Genomic DNA, 10,413 nt, shown 5'->3' with positions numbered 1-10,413 from the left:
CTCAGCTCCAGCTGTTGTGGCTGCTTGGGGGGAGTGAACCAGCAGATGAAAGGACATTCTGTCTCTCCTGCACTCTACCTTACCAATAAAATAGATTAAAATCTACCTTACCAAGAAAAATAGATTTTACAAAAAACTGCAGTGTAATTAGATATTTCACCATGGTTAAGCTAGTTTAGAGCCTGTTAAGTTTGATGTCTTAGCTTTTCATTCCTATTGACCTACAGAATTGTTTGTATAATCAAGCAAGGAATTGGCAGCTGTATAATCACACAGCTAGCCAAGGCCGCATAAAGAACTGTAAGATAATAGGAAACTTATATTGTATATAAACGTACTAATAAATTATTTTTGTTGGAAAGGCAAAGAGAAGGAGACAGAAAAATCTGCAATCTTGGCCCTGGCGCAGTAGCATAAAGTCCTCGTCTTGCATGCGCCAGGATCCCTTATGGGCACCAGTTCTAATCCCAGCGGCCCCACTTCTCCAGCTCCCTGCTTGTGGCCTGGGAAAGCAGTTGAGGTCAGCCCAAAGCCTTGGGATCCTGCACCCATGTGGAAAACCCAATGAAGATCCAGGCTCCTGGCTTCAGATTGGCTCAGATCCAGCCGTTGCAGCCACTTGGGGAGTGAATCAGTGGATGGAAAGTCCTCCTCTCTGCCTCTCCTCCTCTGTATTATCTATTTGACTTTGCAATAAAAATAAAGTCTTTAAGAAAAAAGAAGAAGAAGGGAAACCAGAGGAGACAAAAAGGGAGACTGGGACTCAGGTCATCTACTTTAGGAGCCTGGAGGCCTTAGCACCTCGGAAGTCACTTAGAGCTAAACACAGCCCCTGTGTTTCCCAGCCTCCCTCCACTCCCCCAACACCCAAGATGGGGCAGGTGGGGCTCCTTACAGCGTGGGATGAAGCTCCCGCACCCACCTCCAGTGCTAACTGCAGGGAAAAGGAACCCCATTGTATTGAGCAGCTTGGAGTTTGCAACCTGCCTTCCCTGTTCCCCAAAATCATCAACTTCCCAAAGGGAGGACAAGCTGCCCACCACCCCCGCCACGCATAATCCTCTGCTGGTTGGTGTTCCCAGAAGGTTGTCCAGGATTCTGAGGGTTCTGAGAAAGTGACGAGGGGATCGCTTACAGGGGCGTCTTTGTCCTGGGTGACAGCTGTGTCCTTTGCCAAGGTCACTGTGAGTGATTTGCCTGTGGGGTGTTGTGTGTATGGGGTTGTGTGGCTGGTCAAAGCCTGCCAGGACACAGATGCATGTGGGGAGTCCTGCTGGCTGTCGGGGCCATCACACAGAGCAAGGAGTGTTTCTCCAGAGAGCTAGGTTGGCAGGTGGCAACTAAGTTTGTGCTTTTGGACTTTTAACTATGTTCCCACTTGGATGCCCTGTGCTGACCCAGGGAAAATCTGCAGTGTTGCTGGATCCTGAGGACTGGAGAGCTAGGCCAGGATCACCTCATGCCCCCAGATGGGGAATCATGATCCCCTCCACAGAGTCCAGCCACTTGTGCCGAAGTTTTTAAGATTTATTTTCATTGCAAAGTCAGATATACAGAGAGGAGAGACAGAGAGGAAGATCTGCCCAATGATTCACTCCCTAAATGTCCACAACGGCTGGTGCTGCATTGTCGACTGGAAGCCAGGAGCCAGGGACTTCCTTCAGGTCTCCCATGTGGATACAGGGTCCCAAGGGTATGGGCCGTCCTCTTCTGCTTTCCCAGGCCACAAGCAGGGAGCTGGATGGAAAGTGGAGTTGCCAGGTTTAGAACCAGTGCCTATATGGGATCCCAGGGTGTTTAAGGTGATGATTTTAGCCGTAAAGCCACCGCACCAGTCCCAGTTGATAGACTTCTTTTTTTTTTTTTTTTTTTTTTTTAAAGATTTATTTTTATTATTTTTTCATTGGAAAGGCGGATATACAGAGAGGAGAGACAGAGAGGAAGATCTTCCGTCCGATGATTCACTCCCCAAGTGAGCGCAACGGGCCGATACTATGCCGATCCGAAGCCAGGAGCCTCTTCCGGGTCTCCCACGCGGGTGCAGGTTCCCAAAGCTTTGGGCCGTCCTCGACTGCTTTCCCAGGCCACAAGCAGGGAGCTGGAAGGGAAGCGGGGCTGCCGGGATTAGAACCGGCGCCCATATGGGATCCCGGGGGTGCAAGGCGAGGACCTTTAACCACTTGCGCCACCGCGCCGGGCCCTTTCTTTTATTTTGATATGCTTCTAACTGGGACTATTACAGTACTGTGGAAAAGGGAGGAATTAGTACAGCCATGGCACGTAAGAGGAACTTCTCTGGAGAACTGATGCACGAGAGATTGCGAGATTAACTCAAACTTGAAGGAGATTAAAAGATATTTGGGCCTGGCACGATAGCCTAGTGGTTAAGGTCCTTGCCTTGAATACATTGGGATCCCATATGGGCGCCGGTTCTAATCCTGGCAGCCCCACTTCCCATCCAGCTCCCTGCTTGTGGCCTGGGAAAGCAGTTAAGGATAGCCCAATACCTTAGAATCCTGCACCCGCATGGGAGACCTGGAGGAGGCTCTGGCTTCCTGGCTTCAGATCAGCACAGCTCCAGCCATTGCGACCATTTAGCAAGTGCATCAGCAAGTGCATCTCTCTCTCCTTTCTTATTTCTGACTTTCCAATAAAAAATAAATAAGTAAATTTTTTTTAAAGAAGGAAGGGATACATTTGAAATACGCTTATAAATCTGTATTGTGTGGAAAAAAATTCTTTAAAAAATGTTTTATCTAAGTATATTGATAGATACCTGGTAGTGTTAGATCTTTTCCAAACTCCATTTGAAAGGGTGTGACACACAGTAACTTGAAATCTTACTCCCTAGGAGGTCGTGTTAACTTTGATAAGCACCTGACTGTAAAAGAGGGCCGGGGAGGGGGAGCCTTTAGAGCAGCAGTTTCGGATTGGGAAACCGTGTCTGATAGCACAGTGCCTGGTTTGCGTCTTGGCTCTGCTCCCAGTTCTAGATTCCTTTTAACAGTCATTCTGGGAGATAGCAGTGCTGGGCCAAGTAGCTGGGTCCCTGCCACGCTTGTGGGAGAGCTGGACGGGGTGTCTGACGTGCCGTTGGCCCTCTGGCCATTCGGGGAATAAAGCAGCAGTTGGGAGTACGTGCCTATGTTCTCTGCTTCTCAAATTAAAAAAAAAAAATGGGGAAAAAGGTTCAACACTGCAAGTACTGGATTTGCTCAACCTCAAATTAAGTCTATTTTCAAATGATTCTAGCATTTCATCAGCTAGCTGGAACTAAAACTTAGTGGCTTAACCATAAAGGGAAGTGGTTGAAAATTCTTGTTCTTTGATTAAAGAGATTATTCACACTGTTTTCACAACACCTCTAAAAGCTCCTTGCAGAAAAAAAAAATTTTTGTCTCCCCTTATAACCACTAAGAATTACTGTGAAGTAATTAAGTACAGGATTTGTTGCAATAAATAACAACTGTATTTGTATTTGTTTTGCAGAAACTTTTTTTTTAAAGAGCTGCAGAGAGAAAATGTTCTCTTCTGACAGTTTATAGTGCCTGACATGGCCAGATCCGGACCTAGGGCAAAGCTAGGGAGCAGTCAATCCAGGTTTCTTCCCGGGGGGTGGGTGGAACCCAGCAACCTGAGCCATCGTCCTTGCCTGCCAACGTCAGGTCAGGAGTTGAAGCCAGGAACCCAGATGTGGGATGCAAGCATCTAAACCACCATGCTAAAAGTCCACTTCTGTATTTTTTGTTTTCAAGATTTATCTATTTATTTATTTACTAGCAAGTCAGAATTAGAGAAAGAGGCAGAAATAGCTTCCATCTATTGTTTCACTCCTCAGATGGACACAGAGGCCAGGGCTAGAAAAGGCAGAGGCCACGAGCCAAGAGCTTCATCCTGGTCTCCCATGTGGATGCAGGGACTCAAGGTTCAGAGCATCCTCCACTGCTTTCCCCGGGCTGCGAAGAGAGAGCTGGGTAGGAGGTGGAGCAGACAGAACTCTTAATTGAAGCGGAAAAGAGATAGTGACATTGCAGACAACAGCTTTACCCATTATGCCACAACACCAGTCCATGTTTTTAATATATCTTTTTTAGCGCCCAGTGAAGTGGCCTAGTGGCTAAAGTTCTCACCTTGAATGCACCGGGATCCCTTATGTGTGCGAATTCTAATCCCAGTTGCCCTGCTTCCCATCCAGCTTCCTGTTTGTGGCCTGGAAAAGCAGTCAAGGATGACCCAAAAAAGTTTTAGGACCCTGCACCCATGTGGGAAACCTGGAGGAAGCTCCTAGCTCCTGGCTTTGGATCGGCTCAGCTCCAACCATTGTGGTCACTTGAGGAGTGAATCATCTGAGGAAACATCTTTCACTCTGTCTCTCCTCTCTGTACATCTGACTTTGCAATAAAAACAAATACATCCTTAAAAAATAAAACAAGACGTATTTATTTTTATTGGAAAGGCAAATGTACAGAGAGGAGAGACAAGGATCTCAGCTCGTGCAAGTCAAAAACCTTAGCCATTAGGCAACTGTGCCAGGCCCTAATTCATCTTTTATTTATTTATTTTTAAAAGATTTATTTATTTATTTATTTTATTGGAAAGGCGGATATACAGAGAGGAGAGACAGAGAGGAAGATCTTCCGTCCGATGATTCACTCCCCAAGTGAGCGCAACGGCCGGTGCTATGCCGGTCTGAAGCCAGGAGCTTCTTCCGGGTCTCCCACGCGGGTACAGGGTCCCAAAGCCTTGGGTCGTCCTCGACTGCTTTCCTGGGCCACAGGCAGGGAGCTGGAAGGGAAGCAGGGCTGCTGGGATTAGAACTGGCGCCCATATGGGATCCTGGGCATGCAAGGCAAGGACCTTAACCACTGCGCCATCGTGGTGGGTTCCCTAATTCATCTTTTAAAAATGTTGCTCCCCAAATGGCCAAAACAGCTAGATCTGGGCCCGGTGCAATAGCATAGTGGTTAAAGTTCTCGCCTTGCACACATCGGAATCCCATATAGTTGCCGGTTCTGATCCTGGCGGACCCACTTCCCATCCAGCTCCCTGCTTGTGGCCTGGCAAAGCAGTCTTGAACAGCACCAGCGTAGAAGAACTGGAAGAAGTTCTTGGATCCTGGCTTTGGATTGGCTCGGCTCCAGCCGTTGTGATCACTTGGCAGGTGAACCACTGGACGGAAGATCTTCCTCTCTGTCTCTCCTCTTCCTCTGTATATCCGTCTTTCCAATAAAAACAAATAAATGTTAAAAAAAAAAAAAAAAACCCAGCTAGGTCTGAACCAGGCTCCATTCATAGGCCTGGAACTGCATGTGGGTGTCCTATTGGGATGACCAGGACCCAAGTACCTTTCTGTCCTTTCACTGCTTTCCCCAGTCCAGGATCAGGGAGCTGAGTGAGAAGTGAACACAGGAGCGGAACTGGCACTCAGATATAGGATGCTGGTGGTGACAGAACGCACTATGCCACAACACCACCCAGCTGCCTTAGCTCTTGTCTGCAGAAAGAACTTTCTCCTTGGTTCAGTTGACTTGAATTGACCTGACTATTTGACATCACTCGGAGCCTGCCTAGAACCAAGTATGGCCTAGAGGAGCCGGATGGGTCTTAAGTGTTACGAAGATGTGGTCAATAATATAAATGAGTGACTCCACCTCCATGGAGCCTTGCAGATTCGGTTTTCTTCCCCAGTGATGCATATGGTAAGAGCTTCGGGCACAGCCAGCTTCCTTAGACTAAAATGTGACTTAATCAAGGATTCCTGAGACATGGCTTCTGCTTACAGGGACTTTATAATTGGGAAGACTGAGCACTGCCAGCAACATAAGGGCCTGGCATTGCAGTGTTTTGGGTTAAGCCTCTGCCTGCAATGCTGCTATCACATAGCAATGCCTGTTGGAGTCTCAGCTGCTCCACATCCCATCCAGCTCTCTGTTAATGTGCCTGGGAACACTAAAAAAAGATGAACCAAGTGGTTGGGCCCGTGCACTCACATGGGAGACATGGCTGCTGGCTTTGACGTTTTATGGCCATTTGGAGAGCAAGTCAGCAGACAGAAGTGTCCCTGGAGTATTTTCCAGTAAGTAAGTCTTAAAAAGGGACGGGGGCAGGGGCAGCTCTGAGGTCAAGATACTGCCAGAATCACATACAGCACCTTCACTTCTGATCTAGCTTCCTGCTCTGCAGCTGGGAAATTAACACGACACAGTGCTTGGTCCTCTCAAGTGGAAGACTTGGATGAAGCTTCTGGCTCTAGGCTTTGGCCTGGCCCAGCTCTGGCCTTTATGACCAGCTTTGGGGACTCAACCAACACATAAAAGATTCTCTCTCTCAGGCCCGGCGGCATGGCCTAGTGGCTAAAGTCCTTGCCTTGAACATGCCGGGATCCCATGTGGGCACCTCTTCTAATCCCGGCGGCTCCACTTCCCATCCAGCTCCCTGCTTGTGGCCTGGGAAGGGAGTCAAAGACGGCCCAATGCTTTGGGATCCTGCAGGAGGATCCTGTGGGAGACCTGGAGGAGGTTCCTGGCTCCTGGCTTTGGGTCAGCGCAGCACCAACCGTTGTAATCATTTGGGGAGTGAATCATTGGACGGAAGATCTTCCTCTTTGTCTCCTCCTCCTCTCTGTATGTCTGACTTTGCATTAAAAATAAATAAATCTTTTTTTAAAAATGAAGAAAAAAATTTTTTTTACATTTTGCATGAATAGGGAAACCAGGGACACAGTTACAGAACAAGAGAAAAATAAACTGATATCTTGTTATGAAGGAAACCGCTGGCTAGAACAAAAGACTGTTAGCTCTTCATGTCTGGGATATTCTGAAATTTAGTCAACTTTAAAACACGAATTGGACTTGAGACAAAAAATCACGGCAATTTGTAAGCTTTGTCTAACCACCTCCGCTTTCACAACTGCCTGCATGAGCCGGCTGTGTTCTGTGCGTACATTCCTCAGCACACATGGTCACGTCATGAAGCCATGCAGTTTTTTGAACAAAAGCTGCTGGGGTGGGGATATGTTTCATTTCCTGTAGTTCCCAGAGCCAGTTATGGCTCAGCTTGATTACAGTGTGCTCGGAGCCAGAAGAAAGGCTTTATGTCCAGAAGCTTCTCCCGGCAGAGGCTGTGATATTTCCTTTGCAGGGTGGTGTGTAAGGCGAGGGGGCAGAGAAGCAGATGGTTTGTAGGAAGGTGAGTCACTACACCTGCTTAGATGCTATGTAATCCAGCAGCGAAGTCTCCACCAGCCGGGAAGGCATACTCGTCCCTCAGTCTTGTTGGAGACTTAAACTGTCCCACCCAAGACTTGCTGGCCATGCTTGCTTTCACGTCCTCAAGATAATATGTTTGTCTACTCACCCACTGCCACCGCTAAGAGAAAAATGAAGCCAAAACCCAAATACTAGGTCAAAATTCTTTGGAAACTATGACTCAGAGTAAGTAGGAAGAAGAAAAAAGAGCCTTATTGTGTTTGGTTTTAAATTTTGTTCCCTGCCTGCCTGCCTGCCTGTGTTGAGTGTTTTGCATTTCAAATTCAACCCTGGATAAAAACAAACATGCAAGGACAGCACCGTGGCGTGCTAGGTTAAGCGCTTAGCCCTAAGCCTCTGCCTGCAGTACTGGCATCCCATGTGGGTGCTGGTTCGAATTCCAGCTGTTCTACTTCTGATCCAGTTATCTGCGTATGGAAAAGCAACAGGGAATTGTTTAAGTCCTTTGGCCCCTGCACCCACATGGGAGACCAGAAGAAGCTCCTAAGTTCAGATTGACTCAGCTCTGGCTATTGCACAGTCATTTGGGGAATGAGCCAGTAGATAGAGTCTCAGGGGTCCCTCTAGTGCGGACCGGGACTTGAGGTGTGACAACCGCACTGAGGAGAATTGGGACACAGGGGTTGCAGAGGCAAGATGAAGCAATGAACACTTTATTGAGTTATACTGGGCAATTTATACCATATTTTTGCAGGGCAAGTAGGCAGATGAAAGTTATTAAGGCCCGGTGTGATAGTGTAGTGGTTAAAGTCCTTGCCTTGAACACACCGGGATCCCCTATGGGTGCTGGTTCTAATCCCAGTGTCCCTGCTTCCTATCCAGTTCCCTGTCTGTGGCCTGGGAAAGCAGTCAAGGATGGACCTCTGTATATCTGCCTTTCCAATAAAAATAAATCTTTTTTTTTTTTTTTTTTAAAAAGGAAAGTTACTAAGGAAAAAAAAAAGAAACCTATTGGTTAACTAAACAATAGCATGCAAGCTACTTTAGCAATAGATCACAATGGATTTGTGTAACAATCACCAGGTCTCATGTAACATGAGTTACAGGAACCAAGATCGGTAAACAAACAGATCTAACTAGAAAAGGAATCTAACAGAACTTTGTTTGTACTCACATACGTTTAGGCCACAACCACTAAAGAAAAAAAAAAAAAAAAGGAAGATGATGAAGACGCCTCCCACCTCCCCAGGCAGGCTCAGCTAGCTAGGCAGTGTGCAGGAAGTCAGCTTTCTGCCACATTATCAGTCTGCCGAGACTGTCTGAGATTGCAGCCCCTTGGGCATCTGGTGCTCTGGTTCAGGGAGAAAATCTCCACAATTAGCAAATCTCACAATGGAGGACCTCTTTTTCTTCTGCTCTCTGTAAAACTGCCGTAAAAAAATAAATGAATATAAAACTAAGTTTGCAGGGGCAGCCATTTGTCCCAAAGTTTAGGCACCAGTTGGGCCACCCACATCCCTTTATCGGAGAAGCGGAGTTAGATTCCCCGGCTCCAGCCACTGATTCCAGCTTCCCGCCAATGCAGACCCTGGGAGGCGGCAGTGACGCCTCCAGAGTTTCTGTCACAGGTGAGACGTGGATGTAGTTCCGGGCTCCCAGTCATGGCCCCTTCCATTGTGGGCATAGAGTGATCCCGCACACAGGAGTATGCTGTCTCACTCACCCACTCTCTTTCACAAAAGACAAAAACCAAACCAAGCACACAGTGCTTGAAGTCCCTGTTCTGTGGGCACCTTCAATCCCAAAGTGGAAGAGACTGGAATGGACTGGTAAGAAGAAGTAGGGTAGGGAGCAGTAGGAATTCTAGTTACTCAGACAGCAGTAGTTAAACGTTAACCTGGAAGAACGCTGAGAAGAGGATGGCAGTGTGAAGGCCTGCACGCCATGCGGTCCCCTAAAGCACTGCTGAGCACATTGGCGATCAGGGGCAAGCGATCTAATTTGTATTTAATAGCTCCCACCAGGCTATTCGCATTTTTGAACTCTTCGGCAGTGATGGCAAGAGTAAAGCCTTAGAAACACACGGCCACCATCTTCATTGCTAATGTGTTACATGAACTTGACACAAGTTCAACTTATCTGCATTTCTCTTTTCCTGTTAAAAGGATGAAAAAGTATCTGTTTGAAGAGCTACCTGCACTCCCATGATATTCCAGCATAATTTTTCATAGTCAAGATATGAAATGGATCCAAGTATCTTAATAAATTATGATATGGTAGCCTAGTGGCCTTGCACTTGCCAGGATTCCATATGGGTACTGGTTCGTGTCCTGGCCACCCCACTTCCCATCCAGCTCCCTGCTTGTGGCCTGGAAAGGCAATCGAGGACAGCCCAAAGCCTTGGGACCCTGCACCTGCATGGGAGACCCGGAAGAAACTCCTGGCTTCTGTCTTTGGCTCAGCTCCAGCTGTTGCAGCCACTGGGGAGTGAATCATTATATGGAAGCTCTTCCTCTCTGTCTCTCCTCCTCTCTGTATATCTGACTTTGTAATAAAATAAATAAATCTTTAAAAAAAAAAAACCCTTGAGAGGATTCACCAACTGCCTGCATGAGATACAATCCATTAATGAGTTCTCAGGTTTTATCCAGAATCTTGTGAAAACTTAGCCAACTCTACCTACTGAGCCTCTCAGACCTCTTCTGAGAGTCTGTTCCTGAAAACATGTGGACTTGGGAGAATTTTGTAGAAATGTCTAACATGAAATACTTGGAATACATGGGGGTCGGCATTTGGGATGCTCACTGATCCAAGTTACACTAATTAACTACTTCTCCACTTTCTGCAAAATCATGTTTATGTCTAAATGTAAGTTGCTGCCTAAAAAGAAGACCCTGAGGGCTGGTATCATATTTACTTGAGTAATCCTATCCTTGCAAAGCACTGGGATCCCTTATGGGTGCTGATGCATGTCTTGGCTGCTCCACTTCCCATCCAGCCCCCTGCTTGTGGCCTGGGAAAGCAGTGGAGGATGGCCTAAAGCTTTGGGACCCTGCACCATGTGGGAGACCTAGAATCTCCTGGTTCCTAGCTTTGGATCGGCGCAGCACCGACTATTGCTGCCACTTGGGGAGTGAGTCATCGGACGGAAGATCTTCCTCTCTATCTCTCCTCCTCTCTGTATATCTGACTTGCAATTAAAAAA

Source organism: Ochotona curzoniae, unplaced genomic scaffold (genome assembly GCF_017591425.1).
Source record: "Ochotona curzoniae isolate NIBS_2020 unplaced genomic scaffold, NIBS_Ocur_1.0 scaffold_1037, whole genome shotgun sequence".
NCBI classification, from domain to species: domain Eukaryota; kingdom Metazoa; phylum Chordata; class Mammalia; order Lagomorpha; family Ochotonidae; genus Ochotona; species Ochotona curzoniae.
This window is presented reverse-complemented; position numbering follows the sequence as displayed.